Source organism: Hemitrygon akajei, chromosome 8, assembly GCF_048418815.1.
Source record: "Hemitrygon akajei chromosome 8, sHemAka1.3, whole genome shotgun sequence".
Taxonomy (NCBI): domain Eukaryota; kingdom Metazoa; phylum Chordata; class Chondrichthyes; order Myliobatiformes; family Dasyatidae; genus Hemitrygon; species Hemitrygon akajei.
The window spans coordinates 127280152-127291858 of NC_133131.1; positions in this window are offsets into that span (position 1 = coordinate 127280152).

Here is an 11707-nt window from a genome sequence, read left to right on the forward strand (position 1 = left end):
AACATTTTTTGAACATAAGTATGAATAAAAACAGACAGGAATATTATTCCAGAAAAAATAAACTAAAACTTAAAATAACTTAAATATTTTGCTCTGCATAAAAATATCTCCTGTCAGTATTATACAAGTTAGAAATATGAGCATGCTGCAAAAAAACCCTGAAAATATAAATAAAATTTGTGCTTTTCAGCAAAAGTTAAAACAACAACAAATCAAAACACTCAGTTTTCTTTGCTCTTATGCCGTTTTGTCAGAGCTGGATGCTTGGCATCTTTTCTTGGCAATAAGTTCGTTTAGGTTTGGTGTAAGGTTCTGTGTTGTGGAGATTCTCAGGATGGACTGCAGGTGTTCATCAGTGAGACGACTCCTGTGTGATGTTTTGTTAATCTTCATCACTGAGAAAAGCTTCTCACACAGATATGTGCTACCAAACATGCACAAGGTTCGAGCCGCATGTAGATGGAGCTGAGGCATTGCTTCAGGAATGGAGCGAATAAACTGTACGGGCTCTGCAGTGTCGTACTTTGCCTTTAGTATCCCATTACACTGCAGCTCTATCAGCTCCATCTGAATCTGTACAGGTGCAGTTTCCACATCGACGGCAAATGGGTTGCGAAGCAGCTCGAAATTAATTTTTTGTGCTTTAAAGTCACCAAAGCGCTGTGCGAACTCAGTGCGAAGTGCGCTCAGTTTATCAGCAAAGTGCGCATTTGGGAACATCATTGCGCCGACCTGGTTCAACATTACTTGGCAACAGGGAAAATGAGGCAAGTTGCACTGGTGCATTTGTGTCTCCCATAAGAGCAGCTTCACTTGAAATGCCTTCACTGCATCATACATGTTAGTAATCATGCGGTCACGTCCTTGGAGCTGAAGGTTTAAGACGCTGAGATGTGTTGTTATGTCAGCCAGAAACGCCAACTCACATTTCCACTTTTCATCCCGCAAAACTGTGGAGTCTTTTCCTTTACTGTCCATGAACTGACAGATTTCCTTGTTGAGCTTAAAAACTCTATTGAGAACTTTTCCCCGACTCAGCCAACGCACCTCTGTATGATAAGGAATGTCGGCAAACTCTGAATCATGGGTTTACGGGCAATGTCAGTAAACATATACTCAGCAACCTATCGGTTTTGAAAGACTCTTTTTTCAGAATCAACTTTTCTCTTCGCCATTGTTAGGGGTTAGCTTTGACTTCAGAATAGCGTTGTATACAGCAACAGACGCTTGACGCGGGAATGTTCCCGGGTAGCCTATCGGCAGCTGTTGCGCTGCATTATGGGATCTGTAGTTTGCGTGTTATCAGCGCTTCATATCGCCGGGCCATTAATAATTAAAATAATAGATCTATCTAAAATGATCTCGCGGGCTGGATATGGCCCGCGGGCCTTGTGTTTGACACTTATGAGGTACACAGTAACTACAGAGAAGTGTCCTTACTGTCTACCACAGAGAAAGCCATCACAGGAGACTCCTTCAAATGCCTCCATGGATGAAGCACTGTGCCATTGTCTGGATTTACTTTCCTTGGCCAGTAAAGCTCTCAATTCTATGACCATCTAGATTTTGACATACACATTTTCCTATTAAATTTTGCATGCATTGCAATTCCTCTACCTTTTACTCCAGTAACCTTAAGTCAGCATAGATACGAAGGTTCAGGAATCATTACCTTAGAGTTTATTTTTTGACTGTTTGTGCATGCACACAGAGAAAGTCATTTTATACAAATGGGTCTGGTGATTATGCTTCAGGTCTTGCTGCAGGAGTTCCTCAGAACAGGGTCCCAAGTGCCTTAGATGCTTTGACAATGACCTAATGGGATATTTACTAAAGAGTGCTGAATGTTCAGCTCCATATGCCACTTCTCAGTTATGAGGCAGTCCATGTCTGGAGGCAGCTAGACTCCAAAATGTTCAGGAATAGTCTGGTAAGTGGAGCATCACATTTACAATACACAATGACCATCATCAATGACATGGATTCTAGTCACTTCTCCTTGACATCCGATTGCATTCGGTTCTTGGAGCTTGCTGTAAATCCTGATAATAATGGTAGTTTGCAATTTAATACATAAAACTCCAATGATCATGTAAACTGCAGATGCTGGACATCTAAAAAAATAGTAAAGCTTTGGAAACAGGCTAGGAGCATCTGTGAAAATAGAAACAGAGTTAATGTGTCAGGTTCTGATGAATGGTCTTCAACTTGATGCATTAACTCCATTTTTCTTCCAAAGATGCTGCCTGACCTGCAAGTATACTGGTACTTGCTGCTTTTCTATCAAGCTATTTTTGATAACTAATTAATCAACTTTTATTGTAACAGAAGAAGCACGTACCAAGAAAAGTGAGGTAAGGGGCTAGTTGCAACTTGTATGCCTTAGTTGGATATACAACTTGGAATGCTGTCTTGGCTTTGCATGTTGGTCTGTTATTGAGCTGAGGGAAAAATGTGACATGGTTCTATGTTTCAATATATTGTCATGGGAAACTGAGATTTTGGTCATAGGTGTTCCAGTACAATCAGCCACTCAATGATGAATCTGACACAAAGGGGTTCCTGATGTTTCTTGATTCCTCTTCCCCTTCCTTCCGCAGCTGCCATCAAGGACTGAGCCTGCCTGATTACCAGTCCTTGGAGCTTACCTTGGCCAACTTCAAAATTGGAGAAATGTTAAAATTGCTGTTTTCTACAAGGAACCTCCAGAGCAGTTCCTAGGGAGCAGAAGCATCCCTTGGCCAGCCAAGCTCTAATCTGTAATTGCACTGTACCCTTAAGTGCGTGTTTTGGACGGGAGTTGCCTTGCTAGGTAGCAAGAGGATTAGCTTTGCCACCTGTTGATTGTGTGTTAACTAGCCTGGGTATCACATACTGTCATGATCATTGGGGATAGCTCTGACTTACTGTTCTTTCAGGGAGTGCAACCCTTGCAATTGTGAAATATCTCTGAGTTCAAATGGAGTGTCCTCTGCTCTCTGTGAATGCATTCACTGTACTACATTATTAAAAATCTCACAATTTTCATAAGACCACGTGCTTCTTTTGCCTTCTGCTTTTCTGTCAAGGTGGAATGAGAAGAATTTTGCTGTCCCAGGGCAAACAGAGTCTGTGATCTTCCAAGGACAGCACTGCCATACCACAGGTAGAGCTGTTACCTCACAGCTCCTGGGCCTGGGGTCTGGTACTGTCCATGCACAGTTTACACACATTTCTTGTGACTGCAAGTATTTTCCATCAGTGCCCTGGCCTCCTCCCACATCCCAAAGGGTTGGTAGGTTAATTGATTACTGTAAACTGTTCTTATAGTGTAGAGTCCCAAAGGCAGTCCTACGTTGAGTGCAACGCTGCTGGTACCAAACCGTATCAGGCTCTGCAGTTCCTTTAGGTTCATCAGATGTGTGGAGAGGGGGGTCTTGCTACATGGGCAACAGCTTGCTCTCCATAACGTACTGCACGGGCTTGCGTATCTAGACAGTTAGGATACAATATCCACGGTCAGCTCTGACCAATGGAGGCCAAGAAGAAGAAGACATTCTGATGTATGGTAGATGGAGTGGGGGTAGAGTTAATGGAAATATAGAGACAATAAAGTGGAAGTAATGTAGGATTAGTGAAAATGGGTGGTTGGCTGTCAATGTATTGAAGGACTTGCTTCTGGGTTGTGTGAGCTGTCCATTTACTTGATTCTCTCCACCCCCATGAGCAGCATCAAGGTGCTCCAAAATCTGAAACGTTCGAGTTATTCAATGAAACATTCTGGTAAGATGTGAAATCCTATACTTTGATGTCACAGTAACCAAGCTGTCTCGTGCTGGAGCACAATAAAAGGGAAACAGCATTTATTCATTGGGAGAGGTCAAGGCATGCTTAGATGTTATTTGAGCACTGTAGCTATGAGGGGGTTAAATATTGCCACAGGATTCCTTTACAGAGATAGATATTTCTGGGACTGGTATACAGGGGTCCTACTGCTGTGCATATTTCTGGAAGATGTACCATTGGACCCTGGAATCTCAGTGCCACTCACTCAACTAAAATATTGTGATTAAATGACAGAAAACGTGCAGAAACTCTGTTGCGGTCTGGGCATCTAAAATGGAAGTTTGTATTTTATAAACAAACATTTTTTATACTGAAATCAATGGTGACCAATGGCAGTCTTTCATCCTTGGCACACTGAGTAGATAACTAGCTCAATCCCTAAAAGTTCAACAGCAGATTTTCATTTTTATTGGTTCACAGATGAATGCATGAGTGCCACTTGCAATGTTGCCAACTTCAAAGCTTCTGAAAAACAAGTGCTACACCACCATGTAGGAATGCAGATTAAGAAAAGATAATTAACTGCTTCATGGATTTTACCAAATATCTTTTAATGAAAATGCTCCCATGGTAGCAAGTAACAGATTTGAATGGAAGCATATACTATAGATATCTCACCATTTTATATTTAAATTCGGACTGAAAAATCACCTTTTTTTATTTCCGTGTTTTTTCAAAGAAAATGATGTTAGTGCCCTGTTATGAGTGATGAACAGACCTGATGGACAATGGGGTGCAGAGTTAACCATTCCCCCCCCCCCCCCCCAAGAACTACGAACTATTGCTGTTGTTATGCTACTATTGAGAGAGAGGGAGATAAAGCCCAGGCAAGAACATTTGCTACAGATAAGAGGGGGAGAGAGACTGTTGATTTACTGTATTACGACTCTGTCTGGATTATTTACCTTTTACTACAAGGACTGTACTTTGCTCATTAACATTCCTCAGGAGATAGCAGGGGTGGCCTGATTTGATGGACACGGTCATTCAGAGTTGATTGATAGCTGAGACCCCGTGAGTGGGGATAAAAAGACAGGTCTGGAGAGACACCCCTCAGACACACCAGTGGACACTGATTGAGTGTTGGGAACCCACAGAAAGGTGGGGGCTTCAAAGACCGAAGCAGGAGATCGGTCAGTAAAGCTCACAGTGTTACAGCAGGGCTGGTGGGGACTTGTGTGTGTGTCCACTCATGCCAGAGTGACGAGTCCACCACAGAAGAATGGTCTAGCTGAAGACCAGCGGGGTCATACCTGAATGACCACAACGATACGACGGATTAAGAAAGCCACAAAAAGGTTTGCCTGCCGCAACAGTTGCTGTTACTTCTCGCTCGCTCTCTCCAACAATTTCAACACAACAACCATAACCACCTCAGCATTTATGAACTGAACTCTATACTTTGTTATGACAATTTATTTATCCCTAGACATCGATAGAGCTTGTTTATTATTGATTATTATTATTCCTACACTTTTAGGTTTATTACTGCTAACTTGTTTTATATGTATATTTGCATTTTTGATATTGTATTGTGTAGTTTACTAATAAACACCTTTAGTTTGGTACCACCAGGCTCCAACGGATTCTTCTTTCTCTGCTGGTCAGACACCCAGTTATGGGGTACGTAACAGCCAAAAAACTCACTGTATATGGAACAAGAGAGGTCATCCCCAACACAGCTTCTATTCCCACTTTGACCTGTCATGCTTGAGAGATTCCCAGGAGTTAGTGGGGATGTTAGACATACAACCAAGCTATGCAAAATGCTTGAACCCTTTCCTCTGGCCATCTGGAAATTCTTTAATGAGCTGTATGTACAACTAAGCCAGCTGCCGGTATCGGAAGTACAAGGTGTGGGTTAATTCTGTATCAATTCCTGCTAACCAGTATAACTAAACTCTTTCTTTAGACATAAACTAGCAATCTTGAGATTCTGCAACAATCTTAATCTTTTAAATTGACCAACTAATTGGCCTTGTGAAGCTAACATGACACATTGAACTAATGTGACACAGAAGATTTTTCAGTTATATAAAGAGTGAAAAGAAGGTGAGGGTTGATATTGGACCACTGGAAAAATGATGCTGATGTAATGGGGGACAAAAATATGGCAGTTGCACCTAATGGGTTCTATTTAAAGGGATGCAAGGAACATCTGAACAAGCCTCATGCATTTTGGAAACAAGTCCTGTGGACTAAGTAAGTTAAAATTGAACTTTTTGGCCACAATGAGCAAAGGTATGTTTGGAGAAAAAAGGGTGCAGAATTTCATGAATAGAACCCCTCTCTAACTGTTAAGCACGGGGAAGAGGTGGATCACCATGCTTTGAGCTTGTGTTGCAGCCAGTGGCACGGGGAACATTTACTGGTAGAAGGAAGAATGAATTCAATTAAATACCAGCAAATTCTGTAAGCAAACATCACACCGTCTGTAAAAAAGCCAAAGATGAAAAGAGGATGGCTTCTGCAAGAGGATAATGATCCTAAACACACCTCAAAATCCACAATGGACTACCTCAAGAGGCACAAGCTGAAGGTTTTGCCATGGCCCTCACAGTCCCCTGACCTAAGCATCATCGAGAATCTATGGATAGACCTCACAAGAGCAGTGCATGCAAGACAGCCCAAGAATCTCACAGAACTAGAAACTTTCCGCAAGGAAGAATGTGAGAAAATCCCCTAAACAAGAATTGAAAGACTTTTAGCTGACTACAAAAAGTGTTTACAAGCTGTGATACTTGCCAAAGGGGGTGTTACTAAGTACTGACCATGCAGAGTACCCAAACTTTTGCTTCAGGCCCTTTTCTTTTTTTGTTATTTTGAAACTGTAGAAGATGGAAATAAAAATGTTTTCTTGCTTAAAATATTAAAGAAATGTGTCATCTTTAACTTTATGCCTTTTGGAAATCAGGTCATCTTTTACTCGCTTAGATATTCACAGTAACAGAAATGTTGACCAGGGGTGCCCAAACTTTTGCATGCCACTGTACATAGGACCTTTTACTTAATTTATCTATAGTTGCCATGGCTTCCCTCTGCCTACTACGCAACTCTTTAATTTGTTAATTCAAATCACGCTCAGTTTGCTCATTCTCTGAGTGTTACATTTTGAAAATTCAAGTCTTTAAAGTCTGTACAAGCAGCCAGGAAAAGGGGTTGTCTTGTTCTTCACTACTACCGTACAATACTGTATATCGTACTGCATACAAAAATAAAAAAACCCCTCTAAAATGTTGCTAAGTGTTGCCACAACAACAACCTCTTATTCAATGTTAGCAAGACCAAAGTGCTGATTATTGACTTCAGGACTAGAAAACTGGAGGCCCATGAGCTCATCAGGAGATCAGAGACGAAGAGCATCAACTACTTTAAACTCCTCAGTGTTATCATTTCAGGGGATCTGTCCTGGGTCCAGCATGTAAGTGCCATTATAAATAAATCACAGCAGCACCTTTACTTCCTTGGAAGTTTGCGAAAATTCAGGATGATACCTAAAACTTTGACAGACTTCTATAGATGTGTGGTGGAGAGTATATTGACTGGTTGCATCAATGCTCTTGAATGGAAAATCCTACAAAAAGAAGTGGATGCTACCCCGTCCATCACAGGTAAACTCCTCTACACCACTGAGCGCATCTACGTACATGGAGTGCTGTCCCAGGAAAGCAGCATCTATCGTCAAGGACCCCCACCACTCAGGCCATGCTCTGCTCTCAATGCTGCCACCAGGAAGAACGTACAGGAGCCTCAGGACCCATGGCACGAGATACAGGAACAGTTACAGTACTGTGCAAAAGTCTTAGGCAAATATGTACAGCTAGGGTGCCTAAGACTTTTACACAAGACTGTATTTGTCAGCTTGAAGCAGAGAGCAAGACTGGACATCTGGTGAAAGCAAAGGATGTTGGGAATGGTGAGGGTAGAGTGCCAAGGGAGAGGTGGGGGACAGGTGTCAGAGAAGGAGTGCTGGGGCAAAGGGAGGCATGGGTGCAGACACACCCAGCCTTGAAACACCAGGCAAGGTCATTTGATTCCAAACAATTGGCTTATTGATCATTACAGAACGTCTCTCTGTGCTTCCCACTCCTTCCCGCTCCCTTCCCCTTTTCCTAACATGCCCCTTTCCCCCACTCTGTCCACAATAGACACCATATCAGAATCAGGTTTATCTTAATACCATAAGACATAGGAGCAGAATTAGGCCATTCAGTCTATCGAGTCCGCTCCACCATTCCATCACGGTTGATCCTGCATCCCATTCAACCCCATACATCTGCCCTCTCACCATATCCCCTGATGCCCCAACCAATCAGGAATCTATCAATTTCTGTTTTAAATATACCACAGACTTAGCCTCTATTGTGGTTAATGGCAGAGCATGCCACAGATTTACCACTCTTTGGCTAAACAGAATCCTCCTTATTTTTGTTTTAAAAGGTCACCCTTCAGTTTTGTGACTGTGCCCTCTAGTTACAGATACCCAGACCAGAAGGAATGTCCTCTCCAATTCTAGTCCTTTCAACATTCAATGGATTTACTGCTGATCCCTACTGATTCATTTAAATTCCAATGATACAGGCCCAGAGCTGCCACATGCTCTTCGTATGTTAACCCTTTCATTCCTGGAATCATTCTGGTGAACCTTCTTAAGACTGTCTCCAATAAAAACATATTCTTTCTGAGATAAGGGACCCAAAACTGTTGACAATACTCTAAGTGTGGCCTGACTTATAAAGGTTCAACATTATATCATTTTTATATTCTATACCCCTTGAAATAAATGCCAACATTGCATTTGCCTTATTGTGAATTAACCTTCTGGGAATCCTGCACAGGGACTCCTAAGTCTCCCTCCACCTCTGATGTTTCAACCTCCTCCCCATTTAGATAGTAGTCTGGACTGTTGTTCTTTTTACTAAAATGCATTATCATGCATTTCCCCACACTGTATTCCATCTGCCACTTTTTTGCCCATTATTCCAATTTGTCTAAGTCCTGCTGCAATCGCATTGCTTCCTCAGCACTACCTACTCATTCAACCATCTTCGTATCATCCGCCAGCTTTCCCACAAAGCCATCAATTCCATCATCCAAATCATTGACAAACAATGTGTAAAGTAGCGGTCCCTGTGCTGACCCCACTAATCACTGGCGGCCAACCAGAAAAGGGCCCCTTTATTCTCACTTGCTGCCTCCTGCCTGTCAGCCATTCTTCAATCCATGCCAGAATATTTCTTGTAACACCATAGGATTTTATCTTGTTAAGCAGCCTCATGTGAGGTACCTTATCAAATGCCTTCTGAAAATCTAAGTAAATGACTTCCACTGCCTCTCCTTTGTCCACTCTGCATGTTAGTTCATTGAAGAACTCTAACAGATTTGTCAGGCAAAATTTCCCCTGACAGAAACCATGCTGAATTTGACTTGTCTTATCATTAGTCTCCAAGTATCCTGAAACCCCATTCGTAATAATCGATTCCAACACTTTCCCAACCATTGAAGTTAGGCCAACTGACCTATAATTTCATCTCTTCTTAAAGAGTGGAGTGACATTTCCAATTCTCCAGTCCTCCAGGCCTATGCCAGAATCAAGTGATTCTTGAACGGTAATGACCAATGCGTCCGTTATCTCTTCACCAACCTCTTTCAGAACTCTGAGATGTAGTCCATCTGGTCCAGGTGTCTTATCCACCTTATGATCTTTCAGTTTGCCTGACACTTTTCCTTTTGTAATAGCAATGGCACTCACTCCTGCTCCCAAACATTCACGGGCCTCTGGCATACAGCTAATGTCTTCCAGAGTAAAGACTGAAGCAAGGTACTTATTAAGTTCGTCTGCCATTTCTTTATCCCCCATTACTAACTCACCAGTATCATTTTCCAATGGTCCAATATAAATTCTCACCTCCCTTTTACTCTTTATATAACTGAAAAATCTTCGAGTATCCTGCTTTATATGAGCGGCTACTTTGCCCTTGTTCCTTCTTACAGCATTTTAGTTGCCTTTTGTTTTGTTGGATTTTAAAAACTTCCCAATCATCTAACTTCCCACTCACGTTTATGACCTTATATGCCCTTTCCTTGGCTTTTATGCAGTGCTTAACTTCCTTTGTCAGTCACAGTTGCCTACCCCTACCATTTAAGAACTTCTTCCTCTGTGGGACATAACTATCCTGCACCTTGTGAACTATTCTTCAGCCATCTCTGCTCTGCCAGTATCCTCCTCCAATCCACCCAGGCAAGCACCTCTCTCATGCCTCTGTAATTCCCTTTATTCCATTGCGATACTGGTACATGTGACTTATGCTTCTCCCTCTCAATTTGCAGTATGAATTCAATCATATTATGATCACTGCCTACTAAGTGTTCCTTTATATTAAGCTCCCTAATAAGATCTGGGTTATTTTAATGCTATTGGGGAGGGTTTACATTAGATGCTCAGGGGGGTGGGAACTGAAGTGAAGAGACAGAAGATGGGGCAGTGGCGCACAGGAAGAGACAGCTAGTAGGGAGTTCATGAGGATGGATAAGCAGATGCTAAAGTAAAGATGCACTCATCCAGATGGTTTGAGATGTGTCTATTTTAATGCCAGGAGTATCATATACAAGACTGATGAACTTTGAGTGTGGATCAATACATGGAACTACGATGTTGCCATTACAGAGACTTGGATGTCTCAAGGGCAAGAATGGCTGCTGAGTGTGCTGGGCTTTAGATGTTTCAAAATGAACAGGGAGGGAGGCGAAAAGCTGGGGGAACAACATTGCTAATCAAGGATAGTATCATGGCTGCAGAAAAGCAGGAAGTCATGGAGGGATTGTGGACTGAGTCACTGTGGTTTGAAGTCAGGAACAGGAAAGGGCAATAACTCTACTGAGTGTTTTTTATCGACCCCGTCCCCCCCAGAAGTAACAGAGACATCAAGGAGCAGATAGGAAGGCAGATTCTGGAACAGTGCAATAATAATAGAGTTGTTGTGATGGGTGATATGGGTGATTTTAACTTTCCTAGTATTGATTGACATTTCCTTAGATCAAGGGGTTTAGATGGGGTGGAGTTTGTTAGGTGTGTTCAGGAAGGTTTCCTGATGCAATATGTAGATAAGCCAACTAGTGGAGAAGCTGTACTTAATCTGGTATTGGGAAAAGAACCTGGTCAGGTGTCAAATCTCTTGCAGGGAGAGCATTTTGAAGGTAGCAATCACAACTCTATCTCTTTTACCATAGCACTTGACAGGGGTAGGAGCAGTCAATTATTGGGGTAAGGGGAAATAAGATGCTATTAGGCAGGAACTTGGGTACATACATTTGGGAGCTGATATTCCCAGGGAAATGCACAGCAGAAAAGTGCCAAATGTTCATGGCCTTCTACATAGGTATTTCCCATTGAGGTAGGGAAAGGATGGTAGGGTAAAAGAACCATGCTGTAGAAAGGATGTAGAAAATCTAGTTAAGAAGAAAAGAAAAGCTTATAAAAAATTCAAGAAACTAGGTATTGTTAGAGCTTTAGAAAATTACAAGGGTGCCTAGAAGGAACTGAAGAATGAAACTGGGAAAGCCAGTAGGGGCCATGAGAAGGCCTTGGCGGGCAGGATTAAAGAAACCCCAAGGCATTCTACAAGCATGTGAAGAGCAAAGAGGATGAGTCATGTGAGAATAGGACCAATCAGGAGTGAGAGTGGAAACATGTGCATGGAGCCAAAGGAGGTAGCGGAGGTACTTAAAGAATACTTTGCTTCAGTATTCATCATTGAAAAGAACTTCGGCAATTGTGGGGTTACTTACAGTGGACTGAAATGCTTGAGTGTATAGACATTAAGGAAGAGGATGTGCTGGAGCTTTTGAAAGGTATTAAGTTAGATAAATCACCAGGACCAGA